At 46.0% G+C, this 10,977-nt stretch overlaps 1 protein-coding gene across 1 annotated transcript in view; it reads left to right on the top strand.

Annotated features, from left to right (window-relative positions):
* The first annotated feature begins 8,959 nt into the window (after positions 1-8,959).
* The window catches only part of AMER3 (APC membrane recruitment protein 3), a 42,301-nt gene continuing 40,283 nt past the window's right edge, over positions 8,960-10,977 (top strand). Inside the window, exon 1 of the mRNA XM_064721040.1 lies at positions 8,960-9,067. The gene's annotated coding sequence lies outside the window, so the exon portion shown is untranslated. The remainder of the gene's footprint in view (positions 9,068-10,977) is intronic.

Here is a 10,977-nt window from a genome sequence, read left to right as displayed (position 1 = left end):
GTAGGAAGGCTGCCCAGTTTCAGGACTTTAGATGACTTGAGCTTGCTGGGTGCAGATTGTGGAAAAGATGGTTTGTTGACAACACTCAGTGAAATTCAGAGCCAAGAATTTATTTCTGTGTGCTCGTGGACACCCTTGCAATGTTGGATGTGCAGGGCCATCTAGTGGGAAATCTCTGTGTGCAGCAGCAGCCCAACATAGGCAGCGTTTCACAGCAGCCTGAATGAACAAAGACAGCTTTGGCTGTTACATCTCAGAAATGCATCTATGAGTTTTTCTCTCCAGATGGAATGCTTTCCTGCTGAGCCGCTGGAGCATCCCCAGGAGAGCCTGTGGAACAAGGAATTGAGCCTGTTTCACTGCAGGATCCTGTGCTGAAAATGTGTGCATCTCCTAATATTAATTTCTTTTGACTGATGACTTTGGGAAGCTTTGCTCAAAAAAAGGAAAAAACAACAAGACACCCCCTCTGAACCCCTCAGTTTCAGTTTTTGTTGTCATTGGTACAAGTGCAGAAAGGCTCAGTGACACTGTCAGGCTGCACAGTGATGGAGAGGAAGGCATCAGTTTATGTGTAGCACCCCATCTCTGGTGTTGGACTGAATTAATCACATAGAGGGGCTGGCTGGGACTCAGTCATTTTTCACAGAAATATCGAATGTTCTGAGTCAGATTCTCTGGTCAAATGGCTGTGATAGCCCAGGAAATGCTGGTGTCCCTTTGCAGTAATTCCCCCATCTGTGCAGTGAGGAGGGTGAGAAGTGGGGTTCTGCAGCACTTGCAGGGTTACCTAAAAATCCCACAGTGAATCTGGAAAACAATTAGGTTTTCCAAAAGCATGGGAAAATAGATCATATTTAAGTTTTTGCCATTTTCTCATGTTTTATTTACTACTACATTATAGCTTATAAAAGCATTGCTGCTTGATAAACAGGTCTTCCCCCTCTCTGATTTACATATGAAGTAATAGTTCAAGCACTGTAACAAAGCCTTCTTTTCTGGGACCTTGTTAATCAACTTGCTAAGATGTTTACCTGCCAGCAGTGCAGCTTTTCTGATTTCCAATTAAATTGAGTTTCGTTTCCAGCCTTTTCTCCCCCATGGAGTCCATTGCACAGCTTGTCTCTACCTAGTTTAATAAAACCTTTAAATAAAGGCAAAATTTTCTGAGGACTCTTTCACTATGCCAAGTTAGGCTAAACCTGGCTAATAGGTGTAAAAGTATTCAAAGGGAGAGACAAGTAGGTAGGTACAAAGAACAAGATTTCATAAATCTTTCTGATCTGGAAATTAAGCTAAAAAGAAGCCCTAATACTAAGGTAAATGTTCCTTTAAAAACTCTTTAATGCTGTGCAACCAATTATTTCATTCCATGAAAGCTGACATTGAATATTTACGTCTTCTTTACTTCAGCTTGGACACTGAAGGGATGTGACAGGCCAGCACCTCAACAATCAGAACTACATCAGACATTTCACCTGGAAACAGCAGCACACATCACGTAGATCAGGCAAAAAATTCACAACTCCTAATACTTGTTGCTGAAAAAAGACCTTTATGGGATGAGGAAAACAATATTATTGCCAGAGAATCTAGAAGCCCTGATCAGAGTGTCTTGGGAGGATGAAGCCAGGCGCACAGACTCACCTGGTGGGAAAGCGGGGGATTCCTGCCCTCCTGGAGATTCACCTGGTGGGAAAGCAGGGGATTCCTGCCCTCCTGCTCCCACTCCTCCCTCCCTGCCCTGGGCTGTGGGAAGATCACAGCAGCTCAGAGCCGGCCTCTCCCTGGCTCATGCTTCTCTGCATGGTGCCTGGCTTCTTCCACTGCTCAGGCATTGCAGCACCTTGTTATTTTAGTAATTTCTAATTACTGGGGCCATGCTTCCCAATCTGGAGCAGACTGACCTGGGTTTGATCCATGCTGGCATTAGGAAAAGCACCTGTAAAAGAGGCAGAGGCAGGGAAAGCTTTCTCCTGCAGCCCCAGCTGGCACTCTTCTGCTTTGCAGGGCATCCACCACAGGTCCCCTCCCCTCTGAGTGAGGGGATGCAGCAACATTTCTTGTACAGAACTTCAAACCAAAGCAACAAATGAGGAAATCAAGGTCTGTCACCCTCATACCATTTCTGTGACAGCACATGTACCTACGTGTGAACCCAGACTTCATTCTTCACTGGGCAACCCATTTAATGAGCTGGGGAAGGAGTTAACTCATTTTGTGGCTGGCTTCTGTCCACTTTGGGATACCACTGTGTCAGCTCTGAAAGAACCAGGCTCTTTGAGACACTGCCAAGCTCCAAATGACTTTACAGCTGTAACTGTGCAGCCAGCAGCACTCCCCACTTCACTCTCACACACCTCCCACTCAAACTGCAAACTCATCAGTGACCTGCTGCCTTTGCTTTTTACACAGCAAAATCCCAACATATAAAGGGCTTTGAAGCACCTTAAAGTGTCTGATTAAAGTTAGACTCCCTGTAAGGTGTTTTAAACCAGGTACATAGAAACAGGGGTATTAAGAATAAACTATTCTTTTTCAAAGGTGCAGGTTTGTAAGTGCATTTTAGGGCAAGAAATTGCCTTCTCCAAGACCAGGTTGGATGGGGCTTTGAGCAATCTGGTCTAGTGAAAGATGTCCTGACCATGGCAGGGAGGCTGAATGAGATGATCTTTAGGGTACTTTCCAACCCAAACCATTCTATGATTCTACTACTCTATATTAAAGCTCAAGAATAATTTCTGAATCTCTCTCCCCAAACCAAAGTGTCCTTATTTACAGGCTTCCCACCCTCCTCAACACACAGCAACAAAGAACAGAGCACCCACCCCACACTAACACAGCCCCACTTGCATGGCCCCCCAGGCTTGGCTCTGGCTGTCTGTCCTTCCAACCTCTGTTCCCATCTCCCAGCCCTGCACTGGCACTCGACTGCTGCCTCAAAAATGGCTTCTGAAACATGTAACAGATGAAAATGCTTGAGGCCTATCCTGCCTCAGAAGCATTACTAACCCCTCTGTGAAAAATCAAGCCACTGTGAGATTGTTTTGCTGCAGACTGATGGCAGCAGCAGAACCATGGGAGGATAAACCCAAAAACAATACTCAGCAAATCCTCCCTCTCTAAATAGCCTGCCAGCTCCAAGACACATAAAATATCATATTTTAAAACCTGCTGGTAATGAGTGTAACTGCAAACCAAGTGATGACCTTGGCATTGTCAATACTCATGATCCATTAATGGAGCATTTCATCAGATCTGAGTCCTTTCAGTTTTCCTGCTTTCTTTACTGTTACTGCAGGAAACTATTAATGGTCATATTTCACTAGCATAAGAGCCTTGCTTGTAATGCCATACTCTAGCACAGACAATGTTTGATGATTTTGAGGAGCACAGCCAGAGGTTTCACCTTCCAGCTGCGATGGCAGCTCAGGCAGCAGAGGCAGAAGGCTCCTGCAGTTGGCCGCTGCCACCCAGGGTGTGGAAGGCAGGACAACAAGAGCAACCAACACTGCCAACAATACCTCTAGGTCTGCTAGCAAACTGCATTTAAAACTGTGTATTTTATTCTTTTCTGAGATTTACAACTTGCCACTTCAAAATGAAATCTGGCCGTGACATTGCCACTAACAACATAAATCAAGCCCACAGATTTATTTCCAAAATGTGTGTTCCACTGAGTAAATCAAGCAGAAGCATTGCTAACCACATTGTTACCAACTGCACTGCTGGCAATTTCAAAGCTTCATCTCTCATCCATCTTCCAAATGTTCTTTTGTTTGCCTGCATTCAAACACTGCCTGGCAGAGCAGTGGGATTTTACAGACAGCACAGGGTCACTTCTCACAGGTCACAGACCGGTTGTGGTGCTCCTTTTCCTCCAGGACCAACCACCTGCACTCAGCTAAGATGCTTCTTCCCTCAGAACACACTTGTGATTTGGTTCCTGGCCTCCATACCAGCCATGAGGACTCCTTTACAAGACCCTGTGACAGATCATCTGCAGTGGGAGCAAGGCACCTTCTATGCAACACATGATTTATTTCACTGGGATATGAAATAAAAGCAGTGAAAGGGAGCAGTAAAAGGGAGCAGCAGCCTGTCCTGCTCACAGCTCAGTGTGCCACTGTCCCTGCATTTGGAGCCTGCTGTGCCACTGCATTCACCCTCACTAACTTTATCTGACTGCTCACTTCTCTCTTATTTAAGCAGTTTTGCTTTTAGGCCTCCTTTGATCCCAACTTTATAGTTTGAAAGGCTGTCCCATGAGAGCCACTGGGAGAGTTGCTGCCTCACTGAACCACTGTGTCTGTTATTTGAAGCTGTGTATCTATGGCTACTTACACTTACATCTCTCTTTTTTCAGTTTCCTGACTGAGTCTTTAACAAAGTCTTCAGAGTATTTCTTGTATTCAGGCAAAGAGCAATATAAAATTAAGCAGGGAAACCAAGTCTCACAAAACAGTAATAAAATATTTCCTTAACCTTCCCTCAAGGTATCACAGCAGCATCTTCCTCAGCAGAGCTGAGAAAATTTTGCCTGTAGGTTGCACTGGGATGGTTGTGGAATAGCATATTTCACCATTCTCATGCTTTATGCTGAATACTTATTTTGCCTTTCAGACAGCAGTGCCTGTTAATGCAGTTCAATAAACTGGAGGTATTGCCTCATCTGGACAGATGTCTGTGACACATAGGCATAGCTGGAAGGGAAAAGCTTCTGAAAACATGCCTTGTATTTAACATTTCTGTAGTCAGGTTTCTGAGGCTTCTTGTCTCTCCCAGGTGTTGTCTCTGGTCTCTAGAGCCTTGGAGTTTTTCATGATCTGGTGAAACAATTCTTTTGACATAGTTCTTCATAGCATATAATGCAAATAATTTTTCCACATTGATTTTATAGACAAATAGACAATATTTATTACTCAAGAGCTTTTTGTTTAAAGCAGAAAGTTTAAGGGAAGTCATGACTCCAACATAAGCAGCTGGAGAAATGTCTTCGATACTTTCTTTTTTTCCTCAAAAGCCCTTTAAAGCCCTTTGGGGCAAGAAGCAGTTTACAATCAGTCAGCCACAGTCCCCAGGACAGCAATAATGAGAGTGTGATCAGTCCCATTCTGGAGGCACTGGGCAATCCTTCCTGCCTCTGATGGCATCATTACTGGTGCTGGAGGAGCACAGCAAGATTTTTTAATACCATAAATTGCTCCTGTGACCCTCATCATCCCCTTGGCTGCAAATATGGAAATGTCAGTGCCTGACAGGGAGGACAAGCAGGAGATGTTGAGGCTGAGTTTTCCCTTGCAGAAGAAATCTGTGGATAAGAATATTTTCATTTCCTTTGGTAAGTACTGATGTCATTAACAGCAATTCAGGATTCTAAAATTTGCAGCATAGACCAGCTCACCAAGCAACTGAGAAGAGAGTGGCAATTAAGTTAATGAAAGCCCTGGGAAGTAGTCAGATAAATAGCCAGGATTGCTCCCTTCAACCTAGGGCAGGCTCCTGCCAGCAATCTGGACAGAAAAAGCTCCATATCCCATTACCAATTCTCTTCAACATGCAAACCCAAGAAATACTGATAAGAATCCATGAATAATTAAGTTTAACCTGATGTTAGCAGAAACTGGATTGGGGATGTTAGATTCTTCATTAGTTCACTGGCAGGAAATAGCCTGGATCAAATTCAGTCTGTAAGCAATTCCTTGGAAACAAATGGAGCTAGTTCAGCAAAAACTTTAGTTCTGAGTCTCAGGGTTAAAGAATCTGCTACTTTCTTCCATGGCAGAAAATTAAAGAAATTTGTAGATTGCTTTTTGTGAGTTGCTTACGCTAATAGTTGTCTGTAATCACTGGATGCAAACATTTCCAACCCACCATGAGGAGAGTCAGGCTTCCACGTTCTGGGAGGCTGGGCCTGCTTCATCTAAAAACTCCCTCCCTGTGTTTCCATGGGGAGTTTCCTCCTCCTTTCCCCAAAGACCCCTGGCACCCCACTCCTCCCTCAGCAGTGGCTGTGCATTCCTCAGTGCCTCTCCCCGCTCACCATGCCAAGGGCTGTGTGCAGCTGCTGACAGATGGCAGCTGTACCACGGGCCCCTCCTTTGCAGCTTTTGGATTTCCCTTCCCTTTTATGCCCACTGATGCCCTGAACAATTCTGGACAGACTGAATGAATCAGAATTAATCAGAGAGGACCATTAGATTCTCCAATTGCCAACATTCTGAGCCAAGCTGATCAACAGCTCTGGTGAAATAGCCTGAAATGTAGTGATAGCAGAAAAGGATAGCTGAGGGAACTGCAAGTTGGGGACTGTTCAGGAAGTAAAAAAAGCTCCACTGCAATGCATTAGGGCTACCATGGACCAACTGCTATTCAGCATTTACCAGTGTGTGCAGTGACACCATGATTTAGGTCTGTGCAGGTTATGGCCATGGACAGCTGTGGCCATGGATGGCTGATGGATTTAACCCTCCATGGATTTAAGCTACTTCCCATGAGGAAGGGAAATAGAAGGCTCTAAAGCTGGAAATTTCTGTCCAAAGTAAACATCCTAAAACCTGGAGATCTCTCATCACAGAAGATGCTTTACATGAATCTCCAAGAACAGTTTTGGGTATCTCACCCAGGTCTAGAGTGATCCCCTCTCACTTCTCCAGCTCAGGGACAGCAGTTAGAAATGGGGACACTGCACAAGAGCTTTCCCAGGTCCTGAGGAGCAGCAACAGGCTGTTCTGGGGACTGCATGTGTGGGAATTACCTGAAACAGGGTTGGAGCTAAGAGCTCCTCCCTGCCCAGGTTATTTTCTCCAAATCTTTGTTTTATTGTGCTTGGTTTGAACATAAAGTAGGCTTTAGATGTAGTTTTAAGTGTTCTCTGTTGCCTACATCCTTCTTCACATGGCATATTTGGGTATATCTTTTCTGATGCCTTTACCTTTAATGCCTACACTTCAGAGTTGAGAAACCCAGCTCAGAAATTGTGTGTATGAATAACTTTCAAATAAGAAACCTAAGTTTCTAGTTTTGCTCAGACAATACCAACACCAGCTTGGACTCAGCACCAGAATCACGGAATCATTAAGGCTGGAAAAGACCTGTAAGACCATCCAGACCAAGTGATAACCCAGCACCACCATGATGCTTCTTGGCCACCTGGGCACAGGTGACTGCTGTGACCTCTGTCATTCTCATGTCTCTCCAAGCCTTGGTGTACTTGGAGCAAAGAAGGGCTTCAGCATTTTATAGGCCTCTTCTTTCCAAAACAGAGGGGAGGCTCTCAAAAGCAGCATCACTGCAGAGCAATGAGGTACCACCCGAAAATTTGGCTTCATATACCCCTCATGAAGAAAAGCTTCCTCCTATATTAAAATAAATATCTCATGCAGAATAAAACCCATCAAATCTATTTCTAATTAACATATTTATTCTCACAATGGTTCTTAATCTACTTTCCAGAACTGCTAGGACTCACCCACAGCCTGTTCTTTCCTCCCACCAGTCACACTAAGGCTTTCTGCATGTTGCAGGCTGGATTTAACCCAGGGTTTTTCCCCAAGGGTGTAATTTTCCAGTCTCTACCATCAGGAACACCTGAGTGGCTTGCTGCCTGACATTCAGAGCAGGAACACTCTGTTTTGCAGGCTTTGAAGTTAACAGGCTGGTTTTCCAGCTTTAGAAGCTTAGACAGCACAAAAGTTCAAGCTCCTTTCCTCCCGTCTTCAAGATTCAGCAAAAGCACACAATGAAAAGGAAGATGAGAACAGGTGAAGGCTTTTGTTGCCTTTCTGCTGTGATGTGGGGACAGAAGAGATCAGCTCTCTGACTGCTGCACCTGCTCCAGTTGCGAGGGAATGCTCATATTCAGTCCATGCAGAGCGGGAGATTTCCTAAATGCCTCCAGGACTGGGCTGGTCTGTCCCAGCCACCCAGGAGCTGCCTGCTTGCTGCCTCAGAGCAGCAGTGAGCAGCCCCTGCATCAGAGGCAGCTCCCCTGCAGACACAGCAGCCCTCAACAACTGCTGGGTAATCCTGAGAGCAGCTCTGAGCTCACAGGAGAGCTGCTGAAGTGGATTAAGGCACTGCTTCATGGCATCCCCTCTGGCTTGTGAGAGGCTCCTCTCCTGCCCCCAGCAGAGGTGTTTCTGCAAGCAGGAGGCTGGAGAGGCCGAGGTGAAGGACTTTCATAGGAATCAACGGGACAATCAAGCTGTGATCAGACTGGGAACCCTTTCAGTGGGGAGGGCTGGGGGAAGGATGCCAGCGTTACACTTCTGTGAAATTAGAGCCCTGGTGTTTGTGATGGTAATAAACTCGTGTATATAACAAAGAATGATGTTGTAACATCAGAGGTTGCCTTTGCTGCACACTGAAACAGAAGTTTGACTGAAAGGTGAATTTGGTAAATGATTTTTGCTGAAGGCATTATGAGGTTAACACCAGGCACTCCTGCCCTGGGCAGCTGAAATTGTCACTCTTTCCCCTCACACCACTTTGCTCCCACACGAAATCCCTTCTAACTTCAGCTTTTACTCAGGGTCTACAAAGGGTGGCACATTCCAATAGCCTGCATACACTGCCAGTGAAGCATCACACGAACCAAAACACATTCAGATCACTTTCCCTGAATCCTGGTCTGAAACAAAGCAACACATGAGAAATGAAATTAATTTGGGTGTATTCCTCCCTATCTAATAAGCAGTCATATAGAGAGGAACCAAAATGCTGGCTCAGAAACTCCCAGGCTTACCTCCTTGCTTTTATTCCTAAAGCAAAGGAGGCATTTCCATGGCACCAAGCAGATGGCTGAAATAAGCATCTTTCCTATTTTGAGCTCCATGTGGAAGCTTAGAATCTATGTGAGGTACGAAAAAGCTACAAGCTGGAGGAATGAGGGGGTGGGGATGGAGGAAGAAGGAGGAGGAAAAGACAGGGGGTGGAGAGTAACACTGGAGAGCAGCAGTGGTCCAGCCCCTCCGAATCTGAAAAGCATCACAGGAGCCTCTGGATAAAGAGCAGCTTCAGGAGCAAGGCTAGGAGACAGAGGATTCCTGCTCACTGATAAAACATGGTGAGTAGCATTTTTGTGATCTGCCTCATTTGCTCTGGTGCTATGGCATTTCTCAGTGACTCTGAGTGAGTATTATTTTGGGATGACTGCTTGTTTTTGAAGCGTTGCTTTCTACTTCTTTTTCCATACATCTGGCAAGTCTGTGCCTGTATTTATAGAAATGCACATTCTATCTCCTTTTAAAGCAATAAATTACTGAGGACAGCCAAAGCTGTCAGTGTTAACACTTTGCTGTCTGGTACCAACAGGCTGCTGGTCAGGGCAAGAAAAAAAAGCTGTTTCCTTCTCAGGTATGCAGTGGAAATTTCTGCTCTGCTGCCTTCTCTTAGCAGTGCAGTGATGACTGAAAGCTCCCTGCGCAGGAGTTGGAGCTGCCCTTTTACATGATGTAATTGGAACATTTCGAGCCAGTTACGTTTCTTTCAGCCTCAGGTGCAGAACAAAACTGAGAGAGAGGTGCAGAGATTTTGTCAGAGAAGGAGCCTCCTTTTGTCATGGGCTCAGCCTCCTTCTGCCCTGCCCACACCCCATGCATGGCTGGGGATGCTGTGGGTGCCCCATGTGTGGCTGGGGGGTGCTGTGTGTGCCCAGCTGGGGCTGGGGGATGCTGTGTGTGCCCCATGTGTGGCTGGGGGGTGCTGTGGGTGCCCGGCTGGGGCTGGGGGATGCTGTGGGTGCCCAGCTGGGGCTGGGGGGTGCTGTGGGTGCCCCATGTGTGGCTGGGGGGTGCTGTGGGTGCCCGGCTGGGGCTGGGGGATGCTGTGGGTGCCCCATGTGTGGTTGGGGGATGCTGTGTGTGCCCAGCTGGGGCTGGGGGATGCTGTGGGTGCCCCATGTGTGGCTGGGGGATGCTGTGGGTGCCCCATGTGTGGCTGGGGGGGGTGCTGTGGGTGCCCAGATAGGGCTGGGGGATGCTGTGGGTGCCCAGGTGGGGCTGGGGGAAGCACTGGGTGCCCCACCTGGGGCTGAGGGATGCTGAGAGATGCTGTGGGTGCTGCTCTGCCCCCAGGGATCCCTCCTGTCAGCATGCAGCAGGACAGTGTGCAGGGAGTAGAAACGTGGTTAATTTTACTATGAAAAATCCTGAGCTCCACAAAACAGTTGTCAGGGCTTAAAGGAAGGTTCAGACTTCCCTATAGCACACTGCTAATAAGATTAAGCATTTTACTGCACATCTTTCTAGTATTCTGCTGGGGAGTGTAAGATTTTACTTTGTGTGCTCAGTGGAATCAGGGTTGAATTAAAAACACACCAATGTGGTTTTTGCTGATTCTTCATGAGAAAGCCACTGCCTGACCTAAATGTATATGCAGATATTTATTTATCCTGGGCTACCCGAGAGAGACAAATGATTTAGGGGAGTGATAAGATCCAGGCACTAAGGGTGATGAGAGGAGTACTCCTAAGGAGAGGCATGATCTCAATGCAGGTTTGTGTGTCACACAGGCGCCTTTAAAAATAAACATTCTGCTGTTCCCTGAATCACGACTGTCCCTGATTACATCCTCCACCCTTTCCACCCTGTTCTTTGCTGCTTTCTCATGGAGATGAGATGGGAGCAGGGTAATCAGTTTAAAGGAGAAGATGAGCTCTGCTTTAAAATCCTCTTTGCCTTTTACCAGAAGAACTGTTATGTTTATTTGCTCACTAGAAACGGTGTTACAATAACTGCAGTGAGAATATCACTACCCTCTGGCAAGGAAGCCGTATTCTGCTGTGCAATTAAAAATCAAATTAACAGAATGGAATATATGTTCATGATTATTAGTAAGTATTCCCATCATTAACTTTCATCTTCTCAGATAGAGAGTTAATATTGTTGCCTGTAAATAAACAGTCTTATTCCAAAAATCTTCCCCCACCACATGCTTTACAGGGAGCACCAGCTGTTCCTTATGCACTGCTAATTG

This window comes from Zonotrichia leucophrys, chromosome 9 (genome assembly GCF_028769735.1).
Source record: "Zonotrichia leucophrys gambelii isolate GWCS_2022_RI chromosome 9, RI_Zleu_2.0, whole genome shotgun sequence".
NCBI lineage: Eukaryota > Metazoa > Chordata > Aves > Passeriformes > Passerellidae > Zonotrichia > Zonotrichia leucophrys.
This window is presented reverse-complemented; position numbering and strand designations above follow the sequence as displayed.